This window comes from Epinephelus lanceolatus, chromosome 21 (assembly GCF_041903045.1).
Source record: "Epinephelus lanceolatus isolate andai-2023 chromosome 21, ASM4190304v1, whole genome shotgun sequence".
Lineage (NCBI taxonomy): Eukaryota > Metazoa > Chordata > Actinopteri > Perciformes > Serranidae > Epinephelus > Epinephelus lanceolatus.
The window spans coordinates 3,332,891-3,345,183 of NC_135754.1; the positions used below are offsets into that span (position 1 = coordinate 3,332,891).

At 40.2% G+C, this 12,293-nt stretch overlaps 1 protein-coding gene across 10 annotated transcripts in view; it reads right to left on the minus strand.

Moving 5' to 3' along the window:
- rbfox3a (RNA binding fox-1 homolog 3a) overlaps window positions 1-12,293 on the minus strand; it is a 1,467,330-nt gene that overhangs the window by 1,244,131 nt on the left and 210,906 nt on the right. For 9 of the 10 annotated variants that reach the window (XM_078163425.1, XM_033611789.2, XM_078163422.1 and 6 more), the window contains exon 2: window positions 1,960-2,054. The exons of the other annotated variant lie outside the window; for it this stretch is intronic. The gene's annotated coding sequence lies outside the window, so the exon portion shown is untranslated. The remainder of the gene's footprint in view (window positions 1-1,959; window positions 2,055-12,293) is intronic. 10 annotated transcript variants of the gene reach the window in all.

The following is a 12,293-nucleotide window of genomic DNA, read 5'->3' on the forward strand; positions in this document are numbered from 1 at the left end:
CCAAAAACACAAAAATGGTTTGGAGTTTTTATCTTAGCGCGACGCGATGGACGCGATGGACATGATAGAGGCGTCTAGTGCAGCGCGATAGACGCGAATTCGCGTGACGCTGTGCCGCGAAAGCCAATCAGTGTTGAGATTCTCCCGATGTCACTGGCGTGTGTCAACAACGTCCAGTTGTTGACACACGCTGTGTCAACAACGCTGTGTATTGCTGTGTCAACAACGTCCAGTTGTTGACACAGCAATAAACTGCTACTCACCGGAGACAGATGGACAGACGCTCCGCAGCTGAAATGGAGCGCCTGTAGTTGGTGTCCTGCCGGGACGCGTTACGAGCGAGTAATTCGCTTCACTCGCGTCCGGTGTGAATGCTACATCACTCTGACCTGGTCACATATCGACTCATATCGAGATATGATGTGCAAGGTACCCTAGGTGCGTCGGTTGTTCTGGGATGCAGAGTCAACTTCAGCCTGTTACAGGCATGGTCTGTTTTCAAAATACACTAATGTTTTCACAAGGAATGTACAGTTTGCATACAGTCACTAAAAAAAAAAAACAATAGGTTAGTACAACACCGCAAATTGATGTTTTAGAACTTCAACAACAAATGCACGTGGTTACATTTAGCCCAGTGGTTTCCAACTGGTCTAGCCAGGGGGTCCAGATTTCTCCGTAACTATCAGTTCAATGTCCAGGCAGTAATATATTCAGCATCATACTTAAGTTTTGCAATGTCATCACGCTAGTTTTCTGTCTCTCTCAAGTCGCTGTCCGATAGTCACTGACTCTACAGCAAGAAACTGCACTTAAAAATAAAAGCTGTGTGCCAGAAGTTTGCTGTCCTTCAATATTAAGTGTATTTTATACACACTTGACAGGTTCACAAGTCACTTGTGGTCCATTCAGATTGAACACGTGGCCAACTTTTGGACTGCGACCCACTAGCTGGGAGCCACTGGTTTAGTCAAGACATATATGTTTATGTTTAGTTAATGAAAGCATGTGGTTGGGTTTAGGAAAATAGAACAGGGTCAGGCGCTGTTAAACAATAACAGCAACTAACCATATATCATGCTGACATCAAAGGACAATTTTTTTTTGTTGTGCCGGAAGTCACTGCCCAAGCACCGATATTCAATGACTTCAGAGTGAGACTGGGTTGGCAAAGGTGAAAAGAAAAGTAAATCCAAACACACACACACACATACACACACACACATAAACATTCTAAACACAGTATCATTTAACATAACAGCATGATACGGCCAACTTGAGTGTACAGACCAAAAAACAAGCTCTCCAAGACTGCACACATTGCAGGAAAGGTGACTCGCGAGTCAGGGAACAGCTTTGCAATATATTTGATGGTGCCTTCACAGAAGGTTGCAGATACCTCACACCCACTACACTGCTAACTGCTCCCATTTGGCCGTCGATTTTGGGTCCCAGGGGCCAACCAGAACATATACAAAGAAATATTTTATTCCCTATGCCATACAGGCATTAAACACAGAATGACTGCATCAGTGAACAATTGTTATTAAATGAGATTTGCTCTCTTGTACTATTTAAATGGCATTTTTGCCATTTTACTCCTGCCTATTTATACTATTGTGTACTGTATACTGTATATTCCGTATGTTTTAATGGTGTGCTGCTTTAAAAAAAAAAAAAAAAAAAAATTAAATTAATGGTGTGCTGTGTTATGTGTAGTCTATGTGCCTTTGATAGAAGTACTTGAGAGAAGCTAAAATTCCACAGAGGTAGACAATAAAGACATTGTTTAGACATTTTTGTGGATTTATGTCTTTTTTTTAAAAAAAAGAAAAAATCATGGCAGGTGAGTGTTAAGACTCAGAATGGAACATTGCTGGAATTCCATTCAGTCTTTGCCAGACACAAAACAAAATTAAATTTAGAACCAAAGGAGTTAACAGTGCTGAAGAGGCCTACCTGTTAGAACAGCTGTGGTCTTCTGCAGCCGGGATGTCGAGGAAATATGAGGAGCCTCTGTTAAACTGTCAGCATCTCTCCATCTATCCAACTGTCTGATGGAGAAAAATAAACACACAGACACAGTCTTCAATGGATTTAATTCAACCTTTCATTCATCAAAGTCAACAGACACCCATCATTTCTGAAGTAAACCCACACAGGTCCACACATCAACACTGGGAGCTGTGCCAGGTAAACAGCCATCAGTCACTGAGTGCACACACTGGAGGAAGCAGGGATTCAGTGCCTTGCTCGAGGGCAGCTTGACAGCAGCAGATTACCCATGAGCCTTAACTCCGGTCAATGCTCTAACCTTTGTAGAAGCGGCTGTCAATATTCGACGGTGATTACATTCTGTCAATATAAGGTTAGATCTTAAGGAAACATATGGCAGGAGGTACAGAGGACACACAGTTGATAGCAGAGACAAGGAACAAAGGTGACTTTAACCTGCACCTGCATCAATTCATCAGCAACTCAATACTGCAACAGTGAACATCTACCAAGGCTTAAGGCTAGATTCAAGTCCACCGTCACCTTTTCTCCATGTTTCTGGCTTTCATTGTACAAGAAGTTCATCAAATTGCATGACTGCTATATAAAGCATGTGATACACAGGTGAATACATACACATACATACTATATGTGCATGCATGCACATGGACAAACAAGGGATCGCCACATGATGCAGAGCTAAATAGGGCCGAGCAGTAAAATGAAATTATATGACAAATTGTATCTTAAGTTTTTGTGTAATATATTAAAAGTTGTACCAATAATAGCTGTCTACAGTATATTATCCATAAACTGTAATATAATTAGTTTGATTTGGCAATGTTATGAGAGTCGATACTGCGGTACCACGGATATAATTCTTCCAGACCTGACAGGGCAGCATATATGCCCACAAGTGGTCCAGTCTGTCTTTAGATAGCCAAAAGAAAAAGAACGCATACCAGCATGAAAAACAACAACACATGGAGGATGGCAACAGCTGCAGTTGCAGTGAAAGCTCTGCCTCAACTCATCAGAAGATCAGTTTTTGGCTTGACTGCAGAATGCAGGCCATCCCTATAAATGTGACAGTCTGTCCGTGATTGAGTGATGAAGTTACTCCATTGGTCAGAGTGATTGATGACATGAGTATTTATGTTTCCCCATTTGTGTTGCTCTTTCTAAATGAATAGGCTCTAGCTATAGACTGGCACTGACAAAGACCTCCTGTTCCTTTTTTGTAAACTGTTACCATGGGTGCATTGGGTGTTGACATTCTGGGATGCCATGTCAACTTTAACCTGTTTACATGAATTGTCTAATTTCAAAATACACTTACATGTTGGCAGGAAATATACAATCTGCATACAGTCTCTTTCAAAATAAATGAAAAACTTCAGTACAACACCGTGGATTGACATTTTTTTCCTTAAACAACAAACGCATGTGGTTACATTTAGCCAACACACGTGGTTTGGTTTAGGAAAAAAAAGGATTTGGCTTTGCAATCTAACAGGAAGTGAACACCAGGCTCCTGGGTGAAAGTCGTTGGTTGTTGTAACCATCCACCATCCCTGCTGCCCACCCTACTTGGACTTCCACCCTCTTAAATTACATTGTTGTCCCAACACATTCCTGATGCCTGACACCATTGTGCACTGTTATCGTATAATGGCGACCAGCTGCATATCACGTTGTTGTGAAAGGACTTTTGTTTTGTTTTGTTTTTTGTCAGTGTCTGATGCTGGGAGTCACTGCCCAAGAACTGGTATTTGATGACTTTGGAGAGAGAGCGGGTTAGTGGAAATGAAGCTTTTATTTACATCTGTTTAACAGATAAGAAACAAGTAATTGTAAATAACCATCATAAAATCACATTTGAAGTCTTGTGTGTGATTTGCCCTTGCTTCACATGAGTAGACAAAAACTCTGCTAGCAACTCGGCTAATTTATGCAACAGGGAATGTCATAGGTTTATGCTTATAACATGGATATGTGGGGGAAAAGTGACTACTTTAAGGCAACTGTTTAGTTGTGTTTAAGTTATAAAATTTTGTAATATTACCTTTGCTAAAAGTTGTCATTGTTCCCAGCTTCAAATGAGTGGAGGAAAAGACTACAAGCTGCTAGGCTAATTTATGCAAAGTGAAATGTCATGAGTTGTATAAAATCAAGCTTCTGCTGTGTGAGTGTGTCTAACCGTGTTGTTCATCATTTTAACATGTATTTACATGAATTTATTGCCTGTGCTGTACACGAAAGACTGTGATTCTGTTTTCTGTTCCAATTTAAAAGCAATTTTTGTATCAAAAATTAAAAGACCTTAAACATTTTATACTCGACCCAGCCATATACTAGGTTTTGACCAATTGAAGCCAGAGCAGAAGTGCCAAAAACTGTACTTCCTCTTATGACCACTTGAGGCTGGCTCTAGAAACCAGTCAATCCCCATAAACCCCCACTTAAAATGCCCAACTTTCTAGCAGAAATAGACAGCCTTGTACAAAAAACAGTCCCTAATGCCGGGTTCACACTACACGTTATCAGCCCGATTATAGCCCAACGCAGCAACGTACGTTGTCGAACGACAATGAGTGTCGTATGCAGTAATACATCATTTCATCTCGTGTAGTGTGTCATAGTAGATGACAACCAACGCCACGTCTGGGACGGCTCATGATGTTCCAACAGCAAGTCTAGCGTGTTTGATTTTCTTTTTGTTGTTCACGATTTCTCCCGTCACAGCCGTCACCTTGAGCAATAGAAGCACAGAGCGATCTGCTGCCGTAGACAACTGTACGACAACAACACCCCACCCTTTTAGATATTAGTAAAAAGGGAAAATTTATGGCCTTAAACAGCAGAGGCACTTTATGAACCTGCGGAGTACAGCCATTAGAATCAAGCTAGCAAACAATGTTATTTCTTCATAATGGAGACGGACATATAGTAAGAAAACTAAAAAAAAGTGGCGGGGCTTTTACTTACCACAACTGCAGAGGCTACCAGCTTCATTTGAAACAGACTACATTATAAACGGGCCGTTATATATTATTATCTCTGTATGTTTATATTTTTACTTTTTATCCACTCCCATTTTCTTTTTAAAGTTAATGCATTGTGCCATCATTTCAAACTCAACACTTCCTGTATCTGTTTCAAATGAAAAGCCCCTTATAACTTTGGTTGAGAGAATCTCATAATTTAAGGCTTTTAATGTGAAAAATTTGTTGGAACTTTTTCTGGAGGACTCAGTGACTTGCATGTTTGCGTACAGTACTTCAAATGTAGCTCCTGCCATCTGGTGGCACTTTTTACATTACCACAATAACATTTCGGCTGTCACTCGAACAGACACAGTGACTGAAATACTACTAACCCAATGACATCATGCACATTGTGAAAGATGACTGGGGATACTTGGTGTGGACCATTGTGTAGTGTGTCATGTCAGTCAGCTAAGTCACGGCATGATTTAATGACTCTACAATCACCTAATGTGACATAGTGACTGTTAAAATGGACAGAAATGTTGTGTAGTGTCAACCAGGCATTAAGCTAATTTCCCCCTTCATGACAAATGTAAAGAGGAGTGAATCTGTTTTTATAATTCATCCATTGTATTAAGGCATTTTTCGGCACTACCTTATTCTCTATAGCTGATGTAACATGAATTACTCCTGTGTGGAATCAATAAAGTTCTTATCTTAGCCATCTGAGAAGATCAAATGCATTGTTTTTGGTGCCTAACTGTTTCCCAAGTATATTAGTGCGTGTGTGAATGAATAAATGAGAGGCATTAACGTAAATTTCTTTGTAGAAGGGCGCTTTATGAAATTAAGTCCATTTACTTACTTACTTACTCCATTTGTATTAGTTTACAGCGCAGCCTTGCCACATCCAATATGGCGGCGACGTTGACGTACGGCTCAGCGCTCGATGCGGCGTCTACGTATATATGTCTATGACATGAACAGACAGTGACTCAAATAATAGTAAAAGTGATAAAATAGGACAAGAATAACCCAATGACATCACACACGCCATGAAAGACGACCGGGGATAATTGGTGAGTTTAGTTTAGTTTAGTTTAGTTTATTTGTTTATTTGAAAAGGGACAATGTACATTAATCAACATTTTTAAAAAAAATGTAAAATGCACCCGAAATAGCCGAGAGGCTAATTCTCATCGGTAGTCCCTTTGCCAGTTGTTAAAGGCATCAATAAAATACAACATCCAATATAAAAAAATAACCCATTAAAGATAAACATTATATACAAGATAAACATTCTGTACGGCACACACATACCGTTGAGTGACAATAACCCACAATTGCATGATGCACTCCTATATAATAGTGAGGCAAACATCAGTGTTCACATGTTTGTGTTTCAACAAGCCATTTCTTGGCATTGCGCTTGAATGAATGATATGACGGAGATAAACTGATTGATTGTGGTACTGAATTCCATTGATGTGATGCTCTGAAGGAGAAAACTGCCTGACTGAATGTAGTTTTTCTTAAGGGAATTGTGCAGTCTCCCCTCACTGCACCTCTCCTACCCCTATTACCAGAAGATCTGATATTAACGTATCCAGATAGAGCAGGAGGAGCTGAACCATGCAAGATCTTATATACCAGACAAATGTTTTTTAATATAATGAGGTTTTCCCAACTAAGCAATTTATATTTATTCAGTATATGACAATGATGAAATCTGAAAGGTTTCTTGTCTAATATTTTAAGTACTTGTTTATATAATGATTCAATTGTTTTCATTATTTTGGTGTTTGCAGTAGACCAACTTGTCAGACAGTATGTGATGTGGGAGAGAACCATCGCGAAGAAGTACATCTTGGCTGCTTCAGTTGAAAACGAGTCCCTGATGAATCTTAAGTTTGATAAACTGAACTTAACTTTGTTCCTGACTTTCTTAATGTGGGTATTAAAGCTGAGGTTTGAATCTATGTGCAGTCCTAGGTATTTGTATTCTGTAACCATCTGTACCCTCTCTCCAGAGATGAAAACATCTGGCATCATATTTATGTTAGTTTTTTTTCTTAGAGAAAAACATACAGACTGTTTTTGACAGGTTAAGTTGCAGACAGGACAGTTTACATCAGGCTGTGATTAATAACATAACATCTGCTAACTTTGTTGCAACTTCCTCTGGTGTTTTTCCATGACCAATTATAACTGTGTCATCATCATACATTAATATATCACAATTATCACATACAGATGGTAAATCATTGATGTACATGCTGAACAGAATAGGGCCGAGTACTGAACCTTGTGGGACACCAGTTGATAATTGCAAGGGGTTGGAGTTATGATTTTCAATTCTAAAAATTGAGAATGAGATGAGAGGTAGGATTTGATGAGGCTGATGAATTCCATGGAGAGATTGAAGTTCAGGAGTATACCAGGCATAATGCAAGTCCTGAGTCTGAAATATGTCTGTCAACGAGTCCTACTCCACCTATTTAGACTCCACCGTAGACAACGGCAGCATTTCTCCGACCACGTAGCGAGCCACAGGCTTCGTGGCTTCTTTCAGACTGATAGGTTTAACGTTATCTCCGTTATTAGAACCAAACGACAGCCGTTGTTGTTTCGGAGCTGAAGGACCAGCGTTCTAAAAGTAACGGAAGTAACTGATGTCTTGTTTGAAAATGTACTTAAGTATTTGATTACTCAAACAGCAAACTAACGCGTTAGGTTGCTTGTTACTGCAAAAAGTACTTTGTAACGCGTTATACCCAACTCTGTTAAGGCCTAGACATAAGTACATTTTATTGCACCATACTATGCTGTAATCCATCCATCCATCCATTTTCATTTGCTTATCCGGGGCTGGGTCGCAGGTGCAGCAAGCCAAGCAAAGCACCCCAGACGTCCCTCTCCCCAGCGTCACTTTCCAGCTTCTCCTGGGGGATCCTGAGGTGTTCCCAGGCCAGATGAGATATGTAATGCTTCTAGCATGTTCTACTTCTGTCCCGGGGCCTCCTACCAGTGGGATGTGCCTAGAACACCTCTAACGAGAGGTGGCCAGGAGGCATCCTGATCAGATGCCCGAACCTCCTCAGATGAGGAGGCTGAGCCCAGCTACTGCACAGAGGAAACTCATTTCAGCTGCTTGAGCCCTTGATCTCACTCTTTCAGTCACTACCCAAAGGTTATGACCATAGGTGAGAGTTTGGACATACGTAGATGGACCAGTAAATCTAAAGCTTCACCTTCCAGCTCAGTTCCCTCTTCACCACAACAGTCCAGCACAGCGCCCACATCACTGCAGATGCCGCACCAAACTGCTGATCCATCTCATGCTCCATTTTACGCTCACTTGTGAACAAGACCCTGAGATACTTGAACTCCTCTGCTTGAGACAGTAACTCTCTTCCAACCCAGAGGGGACAATCCAGCATTTTCTGGCAGAGAAAAATAGCCTCAGATTTGGAGGTGCCATGCTATAGTATATGAAACCATATAATACTCAAAAGAGTTGTAAGATTTTTATGGTCTCACTCATTTATGTGTATTATTAATATTAGATCAGGCTTAGAGCTCCCATATGTTTTGTACTGATTGACTTTCGTACCAGACAAAGATATGGCAGCAGTCTAAAGAGAGGAACAGAAAAGATTGGATGTTCTTTGTGCTCATTCTTCACTGGCTGCCAAACAAATGGGTGTGATACTGCCGATGCTTGTTGAGGGAGTGTGTTGGGAGTGTGTTTGTGGTGTATCTTGTATGAAGCATTTGGCTGAGTGCTGGAGTTGCTGTGTTATTGGACTGTAGCTCTGGGCAGCAGAACTGCAGACAAATGTATAATTAAACAGCAGCAATCATGAAAGGTGTTTCCTCTTCCACTTAAGGTGGATTTTGTCTTTGTGGTCTCCTTCTCTTTCTCTGCCTCCCTCTCCCTCTATTATCTCACAGGGTGTCTTCAGATGCTCACAGAAACTCTTCAATTCTCTAAATGTAAAAGCAGAAGTAACATGCTCTGAATGTCCATATAATAACAACTGTGGTTTTGACAAGATGGAACAGATAAACATTTACTAAATATGATGAATCCTACATTCATGTCTTATTTCTGAACATACAATATAGAGCTGCTACAACTACCACTCACCCCTCGTATATTCTAAATGGACAATACTAACTTCAGCCCTCCAACAGGTGATTCAGAGTCCCTCCATTTAAACACAACAGGCTGAAAAGTTTGTTTATACATCAGTCTATCTTGGTGTTAAACCAAAATCAGTGTGCTGCTAATTAAGATCCGAATGTGAGGACACTATGTGATGTGTTTCATGGTCAAGACTTTTTGGTGTGCTTCTATGGGTATATGCTATTTGTGTAATTTTTTGCCCAAGAAGTTCAAATTACACTGACATGTCTGAGGACCCAAGATGAATTCCAGAATAAATTGACAATAAAGTTATATTGTATCTTAGTGTATTGCATCATATCATAATAATCATATAAATCATATCCTACTATACTTATCGCATCGTATCGTACCATATATCAATCGTATCGTATGTTTTCATATCAATCATATTGTGTCATATTAGTGGAATGATAAGTTGATCAACATAAAATTAAATGTTGATATCTGATAATCAAATACTAATTTAGTCATTTAACAAGCAGAAATGTTCAATATCTTCTCGTTCCAACTTCTCTAATGTGACTGTTAAATGAATATCTTTGGGTTTGACTTTGGTCGGGTAACACAAGACATTTGAAGATGTCAAATTGGACATTCTTTAAAATTTCTATTGTATTTCTATTTCATTTTTATAAATGCAATGACAATGAATCGTTTCGTTTTTATAAAGGCAAGATGTTGATGTTGACTATTAACTGGAAAAATGAAATTAAAATTGAGGGGGTTTGATCCCTGGAGTGGGGGAGCCCTTCCATGCAGAGTTTGCATGTTCCCCATGTCAGCGTGGGTTTTCTCGGGGCACTCTGGCTTCCTCCCACAGTCCAAAGACATGCAGGTGAATTGGTGACTCTAAACTGGCAATAGGTGTGAATGTGAGCTTGAATAGTTGTCCATCTCTGTATTAGCCCTGTGATAATCTGGCGACATGTCCAGGGTGACCCTGCCTCTTACCCAATGTCAGCTGGGGTAGGCTATAGCTGCCCCTGTGTTATTGACACAACGGCACAATTTAGCCTCATTATGAGATGCATCAGGGCTTTAACTTCCAGTGTATATCCATCTTTGGCAATACTTGATGCTGAGAGCAACTGACGTAGTATGAAGAGCAAGAAAGTCCACAACGGATGGAGAGATGGATAGGTCAGACAAAACCAGGAGACTGCAGTTCCAGTGAAGTGCCCTCATGTGAAGCTAAAGTCAATGTGGTTTTAATGTAATGTTACATAATTCAGGTACCTACCTCCAGTGTGAAACCAAAAGTCACTGTTATTTTAATGTAACCTGACATAATTTATGTCGGTTGTCAGGCACTGACATCACCTGTGTGAACTATTTATGTTATGTTATGTAAGAATGTGATTCAGCTGTGTGTCACATAGATACACTAAAAGGTGCCATGTGCATCGCTATGAGACGCGAGGGGACTGACAAAGCATCAGTCGTCGATGACCTGGAAATGAGAACAGTTTAGTTGACCCCTGTCTGTCCCTACCCATCTAAATATTTAACTTCCTAACAGTCTTTTTCCTCTACATTTCAATCTTATTTTCAGAACATTTGTTATGTTAAAACATAATTTCTTCAAGCTTCTTCCTTCTGGCTGAATCCTGTCAAATCTTTCTACAAAGCAGTTCTCTTCACCTTCTTGTAGGCCAGCATGAGAAACTAAAACTGTATGTAAGCTGCATTGGACAGCTAATGTAATGAGTAAAGAAGATAAGTATTGTAACAAAACACCAGCATTTTGAACTAGCTACAGAGATGTAGTGGCCAGTGTCCATATTGCAATCCTCCACCTAGGTATCAGATGGGGAGCACTGACAAGTAGAGCTGGGTATCATCAACATAATAGTGGTAGGTGAGGAGTAAAAGAGTACCTTCCAACTTCTCCTGTTTATGGACCATATATGATATCACTAACATCTATCATTAAAAGAGAAATTAAAAAAAAAAAAGCTCGGAGTTGTATCTCAGTTTCTGTGTTCCAAACAGTTAGCAGATAACATTATTATTTTGTTTTGTTTCTCTCTCTCATCCTCTCTCTCTCTCTCTCCATGGTACTTTTATGATATAGCTTTAAACTTTGTCTCAAATATCATTTGCACCTGTCTTAATTACAGCTAGAGTCGGCACTTTTATTTTGGCATCAATGGGCAAAATTCCCAGCCTAAACTTTGAGCATAGTGTAATTTAAGTGATGTGGGAGAAAGCTAGATGTCTGTGCCTCCTCTTGGCACTGTTTTCAGGCTTTAGAAAAGGATACAACGGGAGACTGTGACCAATCACAGGCTATTTCAGAGAAAAGGGGTTCCTATTCGCTGTTCTACAAATGCAGATGTATGGGCATGTTCCCTCAGGTGATAAAAGCCTGATTCAATGGCAAAGAGTCCTGCAAAGAAAGTTGCTATTCCGGCATTGGCAACAACTGCTATACTGCAAAGCAACTCAAAAAAGGAAGGAGGACTTCTCAAAAAGGGAGGCTGTAAAAGAGTCTGACAATAAACAAAATAAAACACTTATCAATATCAGGAAAGCATTTCAGAGATGGAGAGAAAAATGTTGCTAATCGTTTATCCCTCTGCTAAGTGGAGCTAATAGCTCATGGCTACAGCTAATTCATATTCATTTTTATGTAGCATTAAGTAGAGCCTCGATTTACAGTGTGTCCTTAGCTGGCAGCAACCTAGTCTCACTCCGAAGTCATCGAAATCTGGCGCTTGGTCAGTGACTTCTGGCATCAGACAACAACAAAAAAAAGCTGTCCTTTCACATCGGCATAATAAACAGACAGTTGCTGTTACTGTTTAATGGTGCCTGGTGGCGTCAGGGGGAAAAGTGGCGGGACAGCAACTAAAGTTAAAGTGGCGGAAGTCCAAGTAGGGTGGGAGGGAGTGGTGGTGGATGGGTCCAACAACCACCAACTTTCACCTGGGAGGCCTGTGTTCACTTCCCGTATGACTATATAGCCAAACCCTGTTCTTTTTTCCTAAACCCAACCACGTGCTTTTGTTGCCTAAACCCAACCGTGTGTGTGTGTGTGTGTGTGTGTGTGTGTGTGTGTGTGTGTGTGTGTGTTGGCTAAACTTAATCACATGTATTTATTGTTGAACAAAACA